This window comes from Symphalangus syndactylus, chromosome 12 (assembly GCF_028878055.3).
Source record: "Symphalangus syndactylus isolate Jambi chromosome 12, NHGRI_mSymSyn1-v2.1_pri, whole genome shotgun sequence".
In the NCBI taxonomy this organism is placed as follows: domain Eukaryota; kingdom Metazoa; phylum Chordata; class Mammalia; order Primates; family Hylobatidae; genus Symphalangus; species Symphalangus syndactylus.
Window position 1 is genome coordinate 123,561,055 of NC_072441.2, and position 16,129 is coordinate 123,577,183.

A 16,129-nucleotide genomic window follows, 5' to 3' on the forward strand; every position below is an offset into this window, starting at 1 on the left:
CTGCACTTGTTTATCTAAACAGTTTGGACAGCCGAACTGGCTGTAGGAATCAAGTCAACAAACCTAGCCACCTCATCTGCTTCATTCCAATATGGCCTAACAGATATAGCTATAAGGATGAATAAGGTCATTGATACTACTTCTGACTCTGAACAGTATTTGAAATAATAGGTGATAGTGGGTTTTCCTCCTCAGTTGTGGTACTCTTGATGGAGTATGGCAGCCTTTGACTTAAAATCACTGGACCTATATTTCATGTCTTGTGTGATGCTGTAAATTGTATGATCCCCTTAGTAACAACCAAAATTTGTATTTATAACTACTTAACTCCTATAACTAAGTAGATTAGAAATCCTGGCAAGACTTTTGAGTCCCAGAGTAGTAGTGATTTATCTGAGTCAGTATCCTAGATATGTCATTTATAATTCTGGCTTGCCCACAGTTCCGTTGGAAGAAATCTGCTTTTTCTACAGTACATTGCAGAAGAACAGACCTCAATAGCTATTTTTTTTAACCATATAAAACTGTATTACTGTGGATTGGTCCAGCAGTGGGCATAAGGGCTGCTAATCCATCAACCACCTGGGAAAATTTATATAGTCAGTTATAGAAAACATGGAGTTAATTTACCATTGAACCATGGGAGCTGAAGCTGCAAAGATGTGTTGGTGTAGAGTCCTGTAAAACTAAAGTTTAAGGGAATGGAAAGTAGATGTAAGCAGAAGCTATGAATTACAGAAATGATAAAGGAGATGAGGAAGCCATTTGGTAACTATAAAAGAGTAGGGCATGTGTGCTGAGAGAAGTACAAAATTCTGAGAGAAACCATGTGGTTTGAGAGAGAGGTACAGAACATGAGAGTGAAGATTCTAGTTTCTGGCACTGTAGACACTGTTCTTTAGTACTTCTGTGGCTCCTGCCTTTCTTGGGACTACATTCATTCCTCCCCACCCACAGGAAAGATTGTAGGCTTTGGTGTCAGACATTTGACATTAGAATTCTGGCTTTTTTACCAGCCCCTGCGACCTTGGGCAAATTGCTTAAACTTTCTGTCTCATTTCTCATCTGTAAAATGAGCATCATAACAATGCTTTTTCTCACTAGGTTGATGTGAGGATTAAGTGAGAATGACACATGGAAAGCTTAGAACAATGCTAAGCGTATAACAGATCTTCAATAAATAGTATCATATATGTAATGATATTTGAGGTAATTTGATTTTTTTGCAACTAAGAGTCTTAACTATAGTTAATCTCCTTGCTGATTCACTTGGAGCAGAGTAACCTTGTGTGGGGGCTGTGTAAACAAGATAAGGTATAGGGAGTTAGAAAATATTGTCTTATACAGTGTGAATAATAATACATTGAGCATTTAATAGATACTTGGTGTTCTAAGCATTTTACCTGTATGAACTCATTGGATATTTCTGTTACTTTCATTGTAAAGATGTAGAAACTGAGGCACAGAGAGGCTAACCAACTTGCCCAAGGTTATACAATATGTAGGGGGCAGAAATAGAATTCAAACCCAGGTGGTCCAGTTACAGAGCTTTAATTGTTAAATATCTAATTCCTTTTCAATTCTTTCTTTTTAAATGAAGCTAAGGAGGAGGTCTCAGTTTATTGTTACTATTTTATGTTTTTCTAGTACTTGCTTCTCTCCCATTTTGACAAAGACATAGTATAACTCAGGTCTAGAAACAGGTGGGCAAGATGTTATACTTGGTAAAGTTCCTGAACTGTACATGAAGTGGTATATCACCTGAAGGAAGACCATGGTAAGTTAAAGTTAAATACTATAAATCCTAACACAATCCTGTGAAACAATGAGTTGTAGCCAAGAAGCCAACAAAGGAGATAAAATGGAATTAGAAACTATACTTACTTATTCAGAAGAAGGCATAAAAAGAGAAAAACTGGGACAAATGTAAAGCAAATAGCAAAATATAATAGACTTAAACCTAACCGTATAAATAATCACATAAAATCTAGAAGACCTAAACACATTTAAGAAGCAGAAATAGGCTGGGCACGGTGGCTTATGCCTGTAATCCCAGCACTTTGGGAGGCCGAGGCGGGAGGATCATGAGGTCAGGAGATCGAGACCATCCTGGCCAACATGTTGAGACCCTGTATCTACCAAAAATACAAAAATTAGCTGGGCATGGTGACGTGCGCCTGTAGTCCCAGCTACCCAGGAGGCTGAGGCAGGAGAATTGCTTGAACCTGGGAGGCAGAGGTGGCAGTGAGCTGAGATCGTGCCACCGCACTCCAGCCTGGCAACAGAGCGAGATTCCGTCCAAAAAAAACCAGCAGAAACGGTGAGATTGGATTAAAAAAACAAGAGTTAACCATCTCCTGCCTGTAAGAAACCTACTTTAAATATTAAGACACAAATAGGCTAAAAGTAAAGGATGGAAAAAGATACACCATGCTTGCAATATGAGGATTATGTGGCTCATTATGTGGCTATATTAATATTGGACAAGACCCAAGCAAAGAGTATTTCCAGGGATAAAGGATGTCATTACAAAATGATAAAGAGGGCAGTTAATCAAGAGGATGTAATAGTTCTAAACATTTATGCCCCTAATAACAGAATTTCAAAATACTTGAAACAAAAACTGATAGTATTCAAGGGAGAAATTGTCGTATCCACAGTTTGAGTTGGATACTTACTCTTCTCTCAATACATGATAGAACAAGCAGACAGAAAATCATAGGGATATGTAGTAGACTTGAACAACACTGTCAACCAATTTTACTTAACATTTACAGAATCTCCACCCAATAATAACAGATTATTCTCAGTTTACTCAAATGTCTACAGAACATTTTTCATGATGGACTATATTTTGGGCCACAAAAAAGTCTCAATAATTTAAAAGGGTTGAGATCCTTCAAAGTATGTTCTCTGATCACAGTGTAATTCAATTATGAAACTCTTAACAAAATGGGGGAAAATCTAGTCTTTGGAAACTAAACAGCACAATTTTAAATAATTTATGGTTTAAGGAAGAGATCAAAAGGGAAATTATAAAGTCTTTTGAACTGAATCAAAATGAAAACAACATATCAGAATTTGTGGGGCTGGTTGTGGTGGCCCATGCCTGTAATCCCAACACTTTGGGAGTCTGAAGTAGGAGATCACTTACGGCCAGGAGTTCAAGGCCAGCTTGGGCAACATAGCAAAACCCTGTCTTTACAAACATTTTTTTAAAAAAATTAGCCAGGCATAGTGACACATGCCTGTAGTCCTAGCTGTCGGAAAGGAGAATCACTTGAGCCCAGGAATTTGAGGCCAGTGAGCTATTATTATGCCACTGTAGCTTGGGGCAACATGGGGCAACAGAGTGAGACCTGTCTCTTAACAGAATAAATAAAGAAAAAAGAATTTGTGAGGCCGGGCGCGGTGGCTCACTCCTGTAATCCCAGCACTTTGGGAGGCCGAGGTGGGCGGATCACGAGGTCAGGAGATCAAGACCACGGTGAAACCCCGTCTCTACTAAAAAAATACAAAAAATTAGCTGGGCGCAGTGGTGGGCGCCTGTAGTCCCAGCTACTCGGGAGGCTGAGGCAGGAGAATAGCGTGAACCCGGGAGGCGGAGCTTGCAGTGAGCTGAGATCGCGCCATTGCACTCCAGCCTGGGCGACAGAGCGAGATTCCGTCTTAAAAAAAAAAAAAAAAAATTGGGGGGATACTATTGAAGTAGAACTCAGAAAGAATTTATAGCCCTGAATGCCTGCATAAGAAAAGAAGAAAAATCTCAAATCATTCACTTCCATTTGTACCTTAAGGCATTAGAGGAAGAGCAGATTAAACTAAAGTAATTACAGGAAAGGGTTCCCCATACTAAAGATCAGTGTGGATATTACTGTTTTTTAACTTTCTACTCATTAGAATCAATGAAAATGATTTTGATGTAAAACGAAAGCAATTACAGTAAAGGAAATGATAAAGATCAATGTGGAAATTGTTTTTAAACTTTCTACTAATTAGACAAAAATCAATGAAAATTGATTTTATTGATGTTGCCACGGAACTAATTTAAGTTAAAAAAATTGGTTCTGTGGCAACATCGATAAAATTGATAAAGCTCTAACTGTACTGATTGAGATCAGGAAGGACAGAAGTGACATCATTACAGAGTCTACAGATATAAAAGGATAACAGGAATACTGTGAATAACTTTATGCTATACATTTTAAAACAGAGATGAATTGGACAATTTTTTTGTTAGACACATACTACCAAACTTCACTCAAGAAGAATATACAACCTGAAATAACCCTGTATCTGTTAAAGAAATTGAATTTGTGATTACAATATTTCCACACCAAAAAAAAAACCCCAAAATAAACTTCAGACCCAGATAACTTCACAAGTAAATTCTGTTAAACGTTTAAGGAAGAATTAAGACCAGTTCTATACAAACACTTCCAGAAAATTGTAGAGGAAGAAGTACTTCCTCACTTACTTTGTGAGCTCAGCATTACCTTCTTACTCAAACTAGACAGACATTATGAGGCAAGAAGACTACACAGAAATAACTCACATGAGCATACATACCAAAGTTCTAGCCATATTTTAGCAAATTGAATGTAACAGTTTATTTAAAAAATACATCATAATTAACTGGGGTTTATTTCAGGAATGCAAAGTTGGTTTAACATTTAGAAAGCAATCGTTGTAATTCACTACATTCAGTAAAAAAGAAAAACTATATGATCATCTCAGAAAATTGGGGGCAGGGGAGGCAAGCATTTGATGATCTAACCTTCATTCTGGGTAGTCACTTCGAGAAAACTAGGATTAGAAAGGAACTTCTTCAGCCCAGTGAAGGATGTCTCTGAAAAAACTGTAGGTAGCATCATATTTAATGGTGAAAGATTGAAGGCTTTTTCCCTAAGACCAGCAACAAAACAAAGATGGCTACTCTCACCACTTCTGTTTCACAGTGTACTGGAGGTTCATTGCAGCCAATACAGTCAAGAAAAAGAAATAGGCTGGGTCTGGTGGCTCACGCCTGTAATGCCAGCACTTAGGGATGCTGGAGAGCAGGGGTGGATCACTTGAGGTCAGGAGCTCGAGACCAGCCTGGCCAACATGGTGAAACCCCGTCTCTACTAAAAATACAAAAAAAAATAGCCCGGCATGGTGGCGGGTCCCTGTAATCCCAGCTACTCAGGAGGCTGAGGCAGGAGGATCACTTGAAACTGGGAGGGCAGAGGGTGCAGTGAGCCGAGATCGCACCACTGTACTCCAGCCTGGGCAACAGAGTGAGACTCCATCTCAAAAAAAAAAAAAAAAAAAAAAGAAAAGAAAAGGCATCCAGACTGGAAAGGAGGAAGTAAAGTATCTTCTTTGTAGTTGACATGATTGTCTGCAGAAAATCTATGGAACTTGCAAAATTTCTGGGACTAAGTGAGTTTAGTAAAGTTGTGGATTACAGAGTCAGTCTATAAATATCAATTGCATTTATTTAGCAGTGAGCAGTTGGAAATTGAAATGTAATAAAACCAGTACTATTGATAATAGTATCAGATATGAAATACTGTTAACTACACAGCATTGTAGAAAGTAAGTAAAGAAGACTTAGATAGGTGGGGAGATACCCTTTGTTTATGGGTGAGAAGACTCATTGTTGCTAAGATGACAATTATCCCTAAATTGGTCAATGTGATTCCAGTCAAAATGCTAGCAGGCCTTCTTTTTTGGCGGCGGGGAGGGGGGGATAGAAATTGGCAAGCTGATTCTAAAATTCGTGTGGAAATGTAAAGGACGTAGAATAGCCAAAACAGCTTTGTAAAAAGAAGAACAAAGTTGGAGGTCTAATGCTATCTGATATCACAATTTATTATAAATCTAAAGTAGTCAAAACAATGTTGTATTTGTATAAGGATGACAAAATAGATAATGGAATAGAACAGAGTCCAGAAGTAAGCCAGTACATAAATGGACAACTGAATTTTGACAAGGTGCAAAGGCAGTTCAGCAGAAAAAGGATAGTCTATTCAACAAATAATGCTGGCACAATTGGATATCCAAATGCAAACAAGTGAACTTCAGTCTATATTTTGCACTGTGTGGGAAAATGAGCTCAAAATGAATCAAAGACCTAAATGGTCAATCCTAAAATTACAAACTTTTGGCAAAATTAGAACAAAATCTTTATCTTGAGTCAGGCAAAATTATTTTTAGTTACGACACCAGAAGCATGATCCATAAAATAGCACATTGATAAAATGATTTTTTAGCAAATTGAAAATGTGCTCTTCAAAAGAGAATTCAATTCTTCTTCTTTTTTTTTTTTTTTTTTTTTTTTTGAGATTCATTCTGTCGCTCAGGCTGGAGGCAGTGGTGTGATCTTGGTTCACTGCAACTTTCACCTCCCAGGTTCAAGCAATTCTCCTGCCTCAGCCTCTCAAGTAGTTGGGACTACAGGCATGTGCCACCATACCTGGCTAATTTTTGTATTTTTAGTAGAGATGGGGTTTCACTATGTTGGCCAGGCTGGTCTCGAACTCCTGACCTCAGGTGATCCACCCACCTCAGATTCCCAAAGTGCTGGGATTACAGGTGTGAGCCACCACACCCGGCCGAAGAGAGAATTCTTAAGAGAATGAAAAGACCAGCTGCAGGATGGCAGAAAATACTTGCAAATCAAATATGTGATTAAGGTCTTGTATATAGAATATATGCTAGTGAACTCTCAAGTAAACACCAGCAATCCAGTTTTTTGAAATCTGCAAAATATTTGATAGATACCTCACCACAGAAGATACGCTAAGTATATGAAAAGATGTTTAGTCCTTATATTATATATATATTTTTTATTTAACAAAGATATTTAATGCTGCCAAAAAGTATAAAAATACAGTAGGAATGGCAGTACAATACAAAGTAATCTCTCCTAATTTATTTCTTGTACATCTTTCTACATTTCATACATGCATTATAAACACTTAACATCCAGTTAAAGGCTCTGCAAGATCTTATGCTGGTGGATGCTCTTCATCCCCTGGATGTCAAGTTTACTTTGTAAACAAACAACTGTGAGGCAATCTAGAGGGTTAGCATGCCTCACTTTAGTTTCTGGAGTGGGCTTCAGGTCTTGCTTTGCATATCAATGGTTCCAAATTTATAGGTGCAGAATATTCTCAAGTCATGAATATTAGGTGTCTGTCAATCTTGGCCTTTTTCTTTTTCGTTCATTCTCGTTTAGCCTGTATTTCATCTGCTGCACCTTCTGAGCTATGGTGGCCTTTCTGTCCTCTCAGATACATTTCCATAGAACACTCTCATTGTTCTCCTCCATTGTATCTTGCATTTTAGAGGAAAGTCCTGTACATCAGTCACCTGTCAGTTTTTCTTCTTCTAGACCTATTCTGTTCCCATTGTATTTTTCAGCCATTATTTTGTTTAGTGAATGATCAAAAGCAGGAGGTAGTCTTCCTTAGAAAGTTCTTTCCATTGTTTCTGTATACTAGAATCTCCCTTTACACATTTTGCTCCTTCTATTATAGCCATGTGTGAGAATCTCAGTTGATCTGGGGTCTGAGATAAAACCCATTCGGAATTTTCTCATGTTCAGTAACATTTGTTTAATGTTAATATCATCTCCTTTTTCCATCAAAACAAGACAAGTGTCTACCAGAGGGAAGGTGCTGGAGCGTCCAATGCCTGCACTACAGTGGATCACCGCAGGTCCATGGTCAGGGTTCAAGGAGCCAGATTCTCTCACTTTAAACAAGAAATTGAGAAATGAAACTGGTGATTGAGGGACTCCAAAATCTGGCCAAGTAGTATAATGAAAGTGAGATATTGTTCTGATTTCACCACTATTGATATTTTCTAATTGTGGTAGATGTACTGTATAATACGTCTTCACATCTTCTGACAAGAGCTTCACACTGAATCCTGTTTCTTTAAACAGCATCTCTTGGTCATCTGTTGGCCAGTACTGTGCACATTTAACCGATTCTTTCTCCACAATGCGGTTCAGCATGACAACTGCTTTGGTCTGCTGCCAAACCATAAGCCAGCAATGGCAGCATGTGTTAGGAAGTGGACCCTGTGTTAAGATGTAACTCCTTTGTGCCTCTTCTATGTCAACTAAGCTGGCATTAATATAATCATTCTCAGCATTTTGCAGTTTAACACAACAGTGATCATCAAGTACAGCAGCTGCCAGCGATGCTGAGCATCCAGCTCCTTGAACTCCCGCTTGATGGTGGTGGGCATGGCAGCAGGAGCGAGCTGGTGCGAGCAGAGCCTGTGCCAGTGGAGAGGCTCAGGCCCTGCACGATCCGTGGAGAGCCCATATTACATTAATTATAATGTTAATAGTCACTAAAGAAATGGGAATTAAAATCAGTGAACTAGCACTACCTATCTAAAAGACTGACCACACCAAGTGTTTGAAAAGATGTGAAAGACTAGAACTGTATACTTTGCTTTCAGGACTGTAAAACAGTACAACTACTTTAGGAGACAGTTTGGTCATTTCTTAAAATGTTAACATACAGTCTGTGCACAGTGTCTCACTTCTGTAATCCCAGCACTCTGGGAGGCCGAGGCGGGTGGATCACTTGAGGTCAGGAGTTTGAGACCAGCCTGGCCAACATGGTGAAACCCTGTCTCTGGTAAAAATACAAAAATTAGCTGGGCGTCATGGCATATGCCTGTAATCCCAGCTACTCGGGAGGCTGAGGCAGGATAATCCCTTGAACCTGGGAGGTGGAGGTTGTGGTGAGCCAAGATTGCACCACTGCACTCCAGCCTGGGTAACAGAGTGAGACTCTGTCTCAAAAAAAAAAAAAAAAAAAAAAGAAGTTAACGTACACTTCCCAGCAGTTCCACTCCTAGGTATCTACTGAAAAGACTTGTGTACTAATGTTCACAGCAGCTTTATTTATGATAGTCACAAACTGGAAAAAAATGGATAAACAAATTGTGATGTAACTATACTATTTAGCAATATAAAGGAATGAACTATTTATTGATAGTCACAACAATAGGGATGAGTCTCAAAATAATTATACAGAGCTAAAGAAGGCAGACACTGGCTGGGCACCGTGGCTCACGCCTATAATCCCAGCACTTTGGGAGGCTGAGGCAGGTGGATCACCTGAGGTCAGGAGTTCGAGACCAGCCTGGCCAACATAGTGAAACCCCATCTCTACTAAAAATACAAAAATTAGCTGGCTGTGGTGGCGGGCACCTGTAATCCCAGCTACTCAGGAGGCTGAGGCATGAGAATCGCTTGAACGGGAGGCGGAGGTTGCAGTGAGCCGAGATCGCGCCACTGCATTCCAACCTGGGTGACAGAGTGAGACTCTGTCTCAAAAAAAGAAAAAAAAAGGAAGGCAGGCACTTTGGGGGTGACTAAGTATGTTCCCTATCTTGGTTTTTCATAGGTGTATACTATATATGTACTTTGAACGTGTATAATTTATTGTGTGTAACCTATATATAAATAAAGGTTTTTGTTTGTTTGTTTTTTACATTGAGATGGACGGAGTCTTGCTGTGTTGCCTAGGCTAGTCTTGAACTCCTGGGCTCAAGCTGTCCTCTCATTTACAGGTACACACCACCAACAACCCATTTAGTCTGTCACGTAATTAATAGACTAAAATTTAGCTTTTGTTTTTGGACCAAATAAAACTGTTTTAAAAAATTTTTTTTAATTAATGCAGGCTGGGTGTGGTGGCTCACGCCTATAATCCTAGCACTTTGGGAGGCCAAGGTGGATGGATCACCTGAGGTCCAGAGTTTGAGACCAGCCTGGCTAACATAATGAATCCTTGTCTTTACTAAAAACACAAAAATTAGCTGTCGTGGTGGTGGGTGCCTATAATCCCAGCTACTCGGGAGGCTGAGGCAGGAGAATTGCTTGAACCCAGGAGGCAGAGGTTGCAGTGAGCCTGGTTTTTCAGCAGTTTTACCGATAACACTTGGATCTTTAGTATTTTCTTCTTTTTCCGTTTTAAAAGACAACCTTGAGGAGAGAGAAGGTAGATATGAATGGAAGAATAGGGGAAGGACAATGATTTGGATTGGTTTGAAACGGCCCCTAATATGTGCTTTTGAGGAGTAGTATTTTTCTAAACGGAGTAATACTTGGGATTTTGTAAATTCAATTTGATGAGGATCTTAGAAGTAGCTTGCTGCTATTGCAGAGTTATCTACAGCTGCTCCAGAAGGCTGATGGCTACATGGCTGGATTTGATCCATGCACAGAGGTAGAGAGTGCCTTACTTTGCGTATTACTCACATCTGTTGCACTAAAGCAGTGCTTTCTGGCTGGGTGCGGTGGCTCACGCCTGTAATTCCAGCACTTTGGAAGGCTGAGGCAAGCGGATTGCACGAGCTCAGGAGTTCAAGACCAGCCTGGGCAGTGTGGCAAAACCCCATCTCTACAAAAACAACAACAACACCAACAACACACACACACAAATTAGCCAGGCATGGTGGCGCACACCTGTAGTCCCAGCTACTTGGAGGGCTGAGGTGGGAGGATCTCTTGAGCCTGGGAGGTTGAAGTTGCAGTGAGCCAGTATCACGCCACTGTACGCCAGGCTTGGTGACAGAGTGAGACTGTCTCAAACAAACAAACAAACAAACAAAAAAAACAGTACTTTCTGAAGTAGAATCTATCCATTTTTGTTCTAGGCGAGAGGTTGGCAAACCTTCTCTAAAGGCCCAAAAAGTAAATTAAAATCTACGCTTTGCAGGCCATGCAGGCCATGCAGGTCTCTGTTGCAGCTATTGAGTTCTGCCTTTGGAGTGTGAAAGCAGCCATAGACAACACATAAATGGATGAGTGGCTGTGTTCTGTTAAAATTTTATTTACAAAAATGGGGCTGGATTTAGCTTGTGGGCTAGTTTGCCAAACCCTGTTCTAGGCCACCAGTGTTTCCTCTTTGGGATATTTGACATTTTCTGCTTAATTTTCCAGTGGTGGCTCATTGCAAATAAAACAAAGTGGCACCCTATCACTTGCAGCTGCTGTGCTGTGTTTAATGGCTTTTACTGATGATAGTATGTAATAAGTGAATGACGTGAACTTTAAGAAGTAGAATAAGGCAACCTTAGCTTTTTTTCTCTCTCACAGTCTGCATGCAGCTGGTTGATGAATTCAGGCACTTTTACTTTGAAAAGTCTCTGGAATTAGGTTTTTTAATGTTCATATTTATAATTTCTTGGCTGCAGTAGGATAACCTTATTGCTCCTTCTGCATTTAAGGTTCTCAAATTCGTCAGATGTCCACAAATGTTACCTAAGTTACCTTTCTAAAATAAAAGTATTGTGGTACACTTCTCTGTCTATAATTATACAGGGACTCCCAGTCACCCAGAACAGTGGTTCTTAACTGCTTTTTATTCCTGAGTCCTTTTGAAAATCACTAATAGCTATGGATCCAGGAGAATGAGTTTATTTTTGTGTGTGTTCATGTACACAGTTTTCATACTTTGGGGGAATTGGGCAATGTATGGCCCTAAAGTTTTATTCATGTCTCTTAGTTAGGAAATCTTGATTTACATTAAAGTACATTTCTTTCCATGCTGTTGTAAGTGCTTCATGAGCTGGCTAGAGTCTATCTTTGTAATTTATCTTCCATGTTCACACACACAGACACACACACCCCATACCCCTCCCCCCCAAACCCTTGTGCTTTTTTCTACAAATAACCAACATTCCTCCGTTGTGGCAATTTCTTCCATTCTTGTGGCTTTGCAAATAGCATTTCCTCGTGCCAGGATTGCCCTTACCATAAATTTCCCTTCCATATGCCCATTTTCTACTTGTTAAGACTCATCTCAGATACCAGATTCTCTGTGAAGATGTTCCTGACATCTCTTCCTTGGCAGACAGAAGTAAATATGAAGGAATTCTAGCAAATGAAACAAATAGGGACACCTTTTTTCAGAGTGGGAAGATGGAAGGAAGGTTTCTTGGAAAGCTTTATTTGCTCTTCTTGAGAGAGAACACTATTCCATAACCTTCTGAACCTCTTTAAGCCTCCTTTTCTAAACTGATTATCAATTTCTTAAATTGATTACATTATTGATAAATAATAATATTTATCTTAGAGGAGTATTAGAATAAATGAAGAACAGTGTTTCAATCTCTGTAACACCTCAGTACTTATACAGGAAATTCCCTTCTTCTGGTCATTGGGTGGCCTCCGGAACTTATGCAGGAAGGAGTAAGTGTATCTTCAGAGACCTAGTACTCTCAGTTCTTAATAAAAATGTTCTGATGAAAATTAGGTCATAAATTTACTAGAACATTTCTTGAAATCCTGGTGAAATTAAAGTATGTGGGTAAGCTACAAGTCACTATGCAAATATTTATGTTGTTATAGATATTGTTACTTTTAAAAGACCAGAGGGATCTTTACTATTAGAGCAAAAAACGTTTTTTTCCTAGTCAGTTGCTGATAGATTAGACTCCTGGCTTTCACAAATTAACACTTATAATTGTGGGTTCTCACTATTCCATCCCATGAATGACAGGGAGGATGCATGGCATATGACAATTTGTAATTTACTGAGCCCAGGTTGGTCCTAGTCTACTACCTAGTAGGTAAATCTCAATTTGATTTGCTAATCTCTACTATTTGTGTAGTAATTTTTTTTTTTTTTTTCTGAGACAGGGTGTCACTCTGTTGCCCAGGCTGGTGTGCAGTGGCACAGTCTTGGCCCACTGCAGCATTGACCTCCCAAGCTGAAACAATTCTCTCATCCCAGCCTTCCAAGTAGCTGGGACTATGGGACTATAGGCATGAACCACCATGCCCAGCTAATTTTTAATTTTTTTTTTTTTTTTGTAGAGATGGGGATCTCACTTTGTTGCCTAGGCTGGTCTCAAACTCCTGGGCTCAAGTGGCCCTCCCACTTCCCTCTCCCAAAGTGCTGACATACAGTTGTGAGCCATGTTGCCTGGCCATAGTAACTTTTGTTGCCAGCACTATCTTTCTGCAGCTACTCCTACTGCTGGTGATCAAAGAGAAGCAAGATATGCCATTGGTAAGCTGGAGACCCAAAACAGTTAATATGTAATTAGCTGTAGAATGTAAATAGCTGTAGAAGGAATTTAGAGTAAATTAAAGAGTAAAATGTAACATTTCGTGATGGCTTAAATTCATGGTGCGTATGAGTCACCTTTACAGTTTATATAGTAATGTGAATAAGTATAAATTATTTCAATCTTCTTAGAATCATTAAAGGTCTGAAGGAGTTAAAAAATAATTATACTTTAATGTTTTATATACCATAATAATACTCTCCAATTTGGAAATCTTTCAAGTTGTACTGGAAAAAATACTTCATAAACTGATACCAAGGGTCTATTGTAGTTAAAGTCATTGCTTAGGTATCCATTTGTTGAGACTTCTGAATTCAGTATGGTCTTTCTCTCTCTCTTTTTCTGTTTCCGTATATATCCTTCTGAATGGAATTTGTAAGATATAATTTAATAGTTCATTAATATGGACTCTGCCTTTTCATTGTGTACAGTCCAGGCTTTTCTATTATTGTGACAAACATTGCCCTTTATTTCTTCAGACTCAGTTCCTGATGCTTCCCACCTCTGTTTACATTTGCCCTCTGTACTGTGCTTGAACTACTGGCAGTCCACTGAATATGAGAAAGGATTTCACTGTTCCTTTGTACATACTGTTTCCTTTGTCATCTTATTCAACTAAAGAACTTTTATTAGAAATGAAGAAGGAGAGAAACTAGTTATTTTACCCCCGGCCACTCACACATTTCCACAGCATTTAAACATTCAGGAAGGACTGATGGAAAGTGCCGAGGATTAGCAAACAGAAGACTTGAATTTAAGATCTACCTGTGCCATTAATTGGTTATGTGGACTTGGCAAGATCACATGACCTTGGCATTGGATTTATGTTGTCTTATGTAAAATCAGGATTGGAACAAAGCAGTGGGTTAGCAAATTTGTCCTTTTTTTTCTGCCTTTGTATTCTTTCATTCTTACACATTTGAAAGATACAACACTTTCTCATCACTTTACAATGAATTCCTACAGCCATGATTCTCTATGGTATTCGGGGGTGGGACATGGGCCCTGAGACGAGTCAAATATTAAAATTAGAGAAGACCTGGGGGTTTGAAATGCACCCTGAGTTGAGATCTCTAAAATATCTTCCATCTCCTAAATAATATTCATCTGTATTATCGGCACGAGGCAAAAATTTATGGATATATGAGCTTAGGTCCAAAAAGCTGTTCCTCAGCTCATTTTGTCTCAAGTCCAAATTGATGCTAAACAAGTGATCACTAACGCCATCTGTTGGTGGTAACAGTTGTACTTTTTCTTTTAAAAGTTATGTTGTGGCATAATGTTCACCATAATACTCAAACAAAAATGTTTGAGACCAAGCGTCTCTGTCTTATTATGGAATGGAATTAGAGATACTTAGGTACCAAATGCTTTAAGCAGGAAGAAAAGACCGTAAAACACTTCAGTTATAACAGTACCTGCATTAGAGTTGTACTGTGTATTGGATGTATAGCTTTGTTGGTTTCTGTGAAAATTTGCAGGTTGAAGGTTTTTTGTTTTTTTTTTTGAGATGGAGTCTCACTCTGTCGCCCAGGCTGGAGTGCGGTGGCGCAATCTTGACTCACTGCAATCTCCACCTCCTGGGTTCACGCCATTCTCCTGCCTCAGCCTCCCGAGTAGTTGGGACTACAGGCGCCCACCACCACGCCCGGCTAATTTTTAATAGAGACAGGGTTTCGCTGTGTTAGCCAGTATGGTCTTGATCTCCTGACCTTGTGATCCGCCCACCTCGGCCTCCCAAAGTGCTGGGATTACAGGTGTGAGCCACCGTGCCCCGGCCTGCAGGTTGAAGGTTTTTAAGTTGAGGAGCTTCTGTATAATTTGGGAGAATTTACGGTGTATTAGGGTTCTCCAGAGAAACAGAATGAATAGGATGTGTAATATATTTTATTATATATATAAAATACTTACATAATTACGTACAGTATATAATTTCTTATATAGTATATATTACAAGGAATTGGCTCACATGATCCTAGAAGCTGAGAAGTCCCAAGATATGCCATTGGTAAGCTGGAGACCCAAAACAGTTAATATGTAATTCCTGACTGAGTGTGAAGGCCTGAAAAGCAGGAGAGCCAGTGGTATAAGTTCTAGTCCAAAAGCCAGCAGGTTCTAGACCTGAGAAGAGTTTTGTTGTTTCAGTCTTGAGTCCAAAGGGAGGAAAACACCAATGTTCAGTTAAAGCACTCAGGCAGGCAGATTTCCCTCTTATAGCCTTTGTGTTCTATTCATACCCTTAACAGATGAGGTCTGCCACATTGGGTGGGCAATCTGCCTTACTCAGTCTACTAATCCAGATATTTATCTCATCCAGAAATACCCTCAAAGACACATCCAGAATAGTGTTTGACCAAATGTCTGGGCACACTGTGGTTCAGTCAAGCTGACATGTAAAATTATTCAAAATAATAGAGAACTCCTATATACCTTCTACTAAATTTACCAGTTTTTGTTTGTTTGTTTGATTGTTTTGAGACGGTCTCACTCTGTTGCCCAAGCTGGAGTGCAGTGGTGCAATCTCAGTTCACTGCAACTTCTGCCTCCCAGATTCAAGTGATTATCCTGCCTCAGCCTCTCGAGTAGCTGGAACTACAGGCATATGCCACCATGCCTGGCTGATTTTTGTGTTTTTAGTAGAGACAGGGTTTCACCATGTTGGCCAGGCTGGTCTTGAACTCCTGACCTCAGGTGATGTGCCTGTCTTGGCCTCCTAAAGTGCTGAGATTACAGGCATGACCCAATGTGCCTGGCCAGTTCACCAGTTTTTAACATTTTGTCACATTTCCTTTTTTTCTTTTTATTTTTTTCCAATGCATGTGTGATTTTTTTTCTTTTATAATTTCAGTTTTTATTTTAGACTCACGGGGTACATGTGTAGTAGATTTGTTACCTGGGTATATTGTGTTATGCGGAGGTTTGGGGTATGATTGATCCCATCACCTTGGTAGTGAGCATAGTATCCAGTAGTTAGTTTTTCACCCCTTCCCCCTTTCCCTCACTCCTCCTTCTAGTGGTGCCCAGTATCATTGCCATC

General features: G+C 39.5%; 1 protein-coding gene and 1 pseudogene across 7 annotated transcripts in view; one reads left to right on the forward strand and one right to left on the reverse strand.

The window, feature by feature from the left end:
• The window catches only part of RALGPS2 (Ral GEF with PH domain and SH3 binding motif 2), a 204,961-nt gene that overhangs the window by 13,364 nt on the left and 175,468 nt on the right, over positions 1 to 16,129 (forward strand). The window lies entirely within an intron of this gene.
• Positions 7,072 to 8,333, reverse strand: LOC129468829 (tyrosine-protein phosphatase non-receptor type 2-like; annotated as a pseudogene).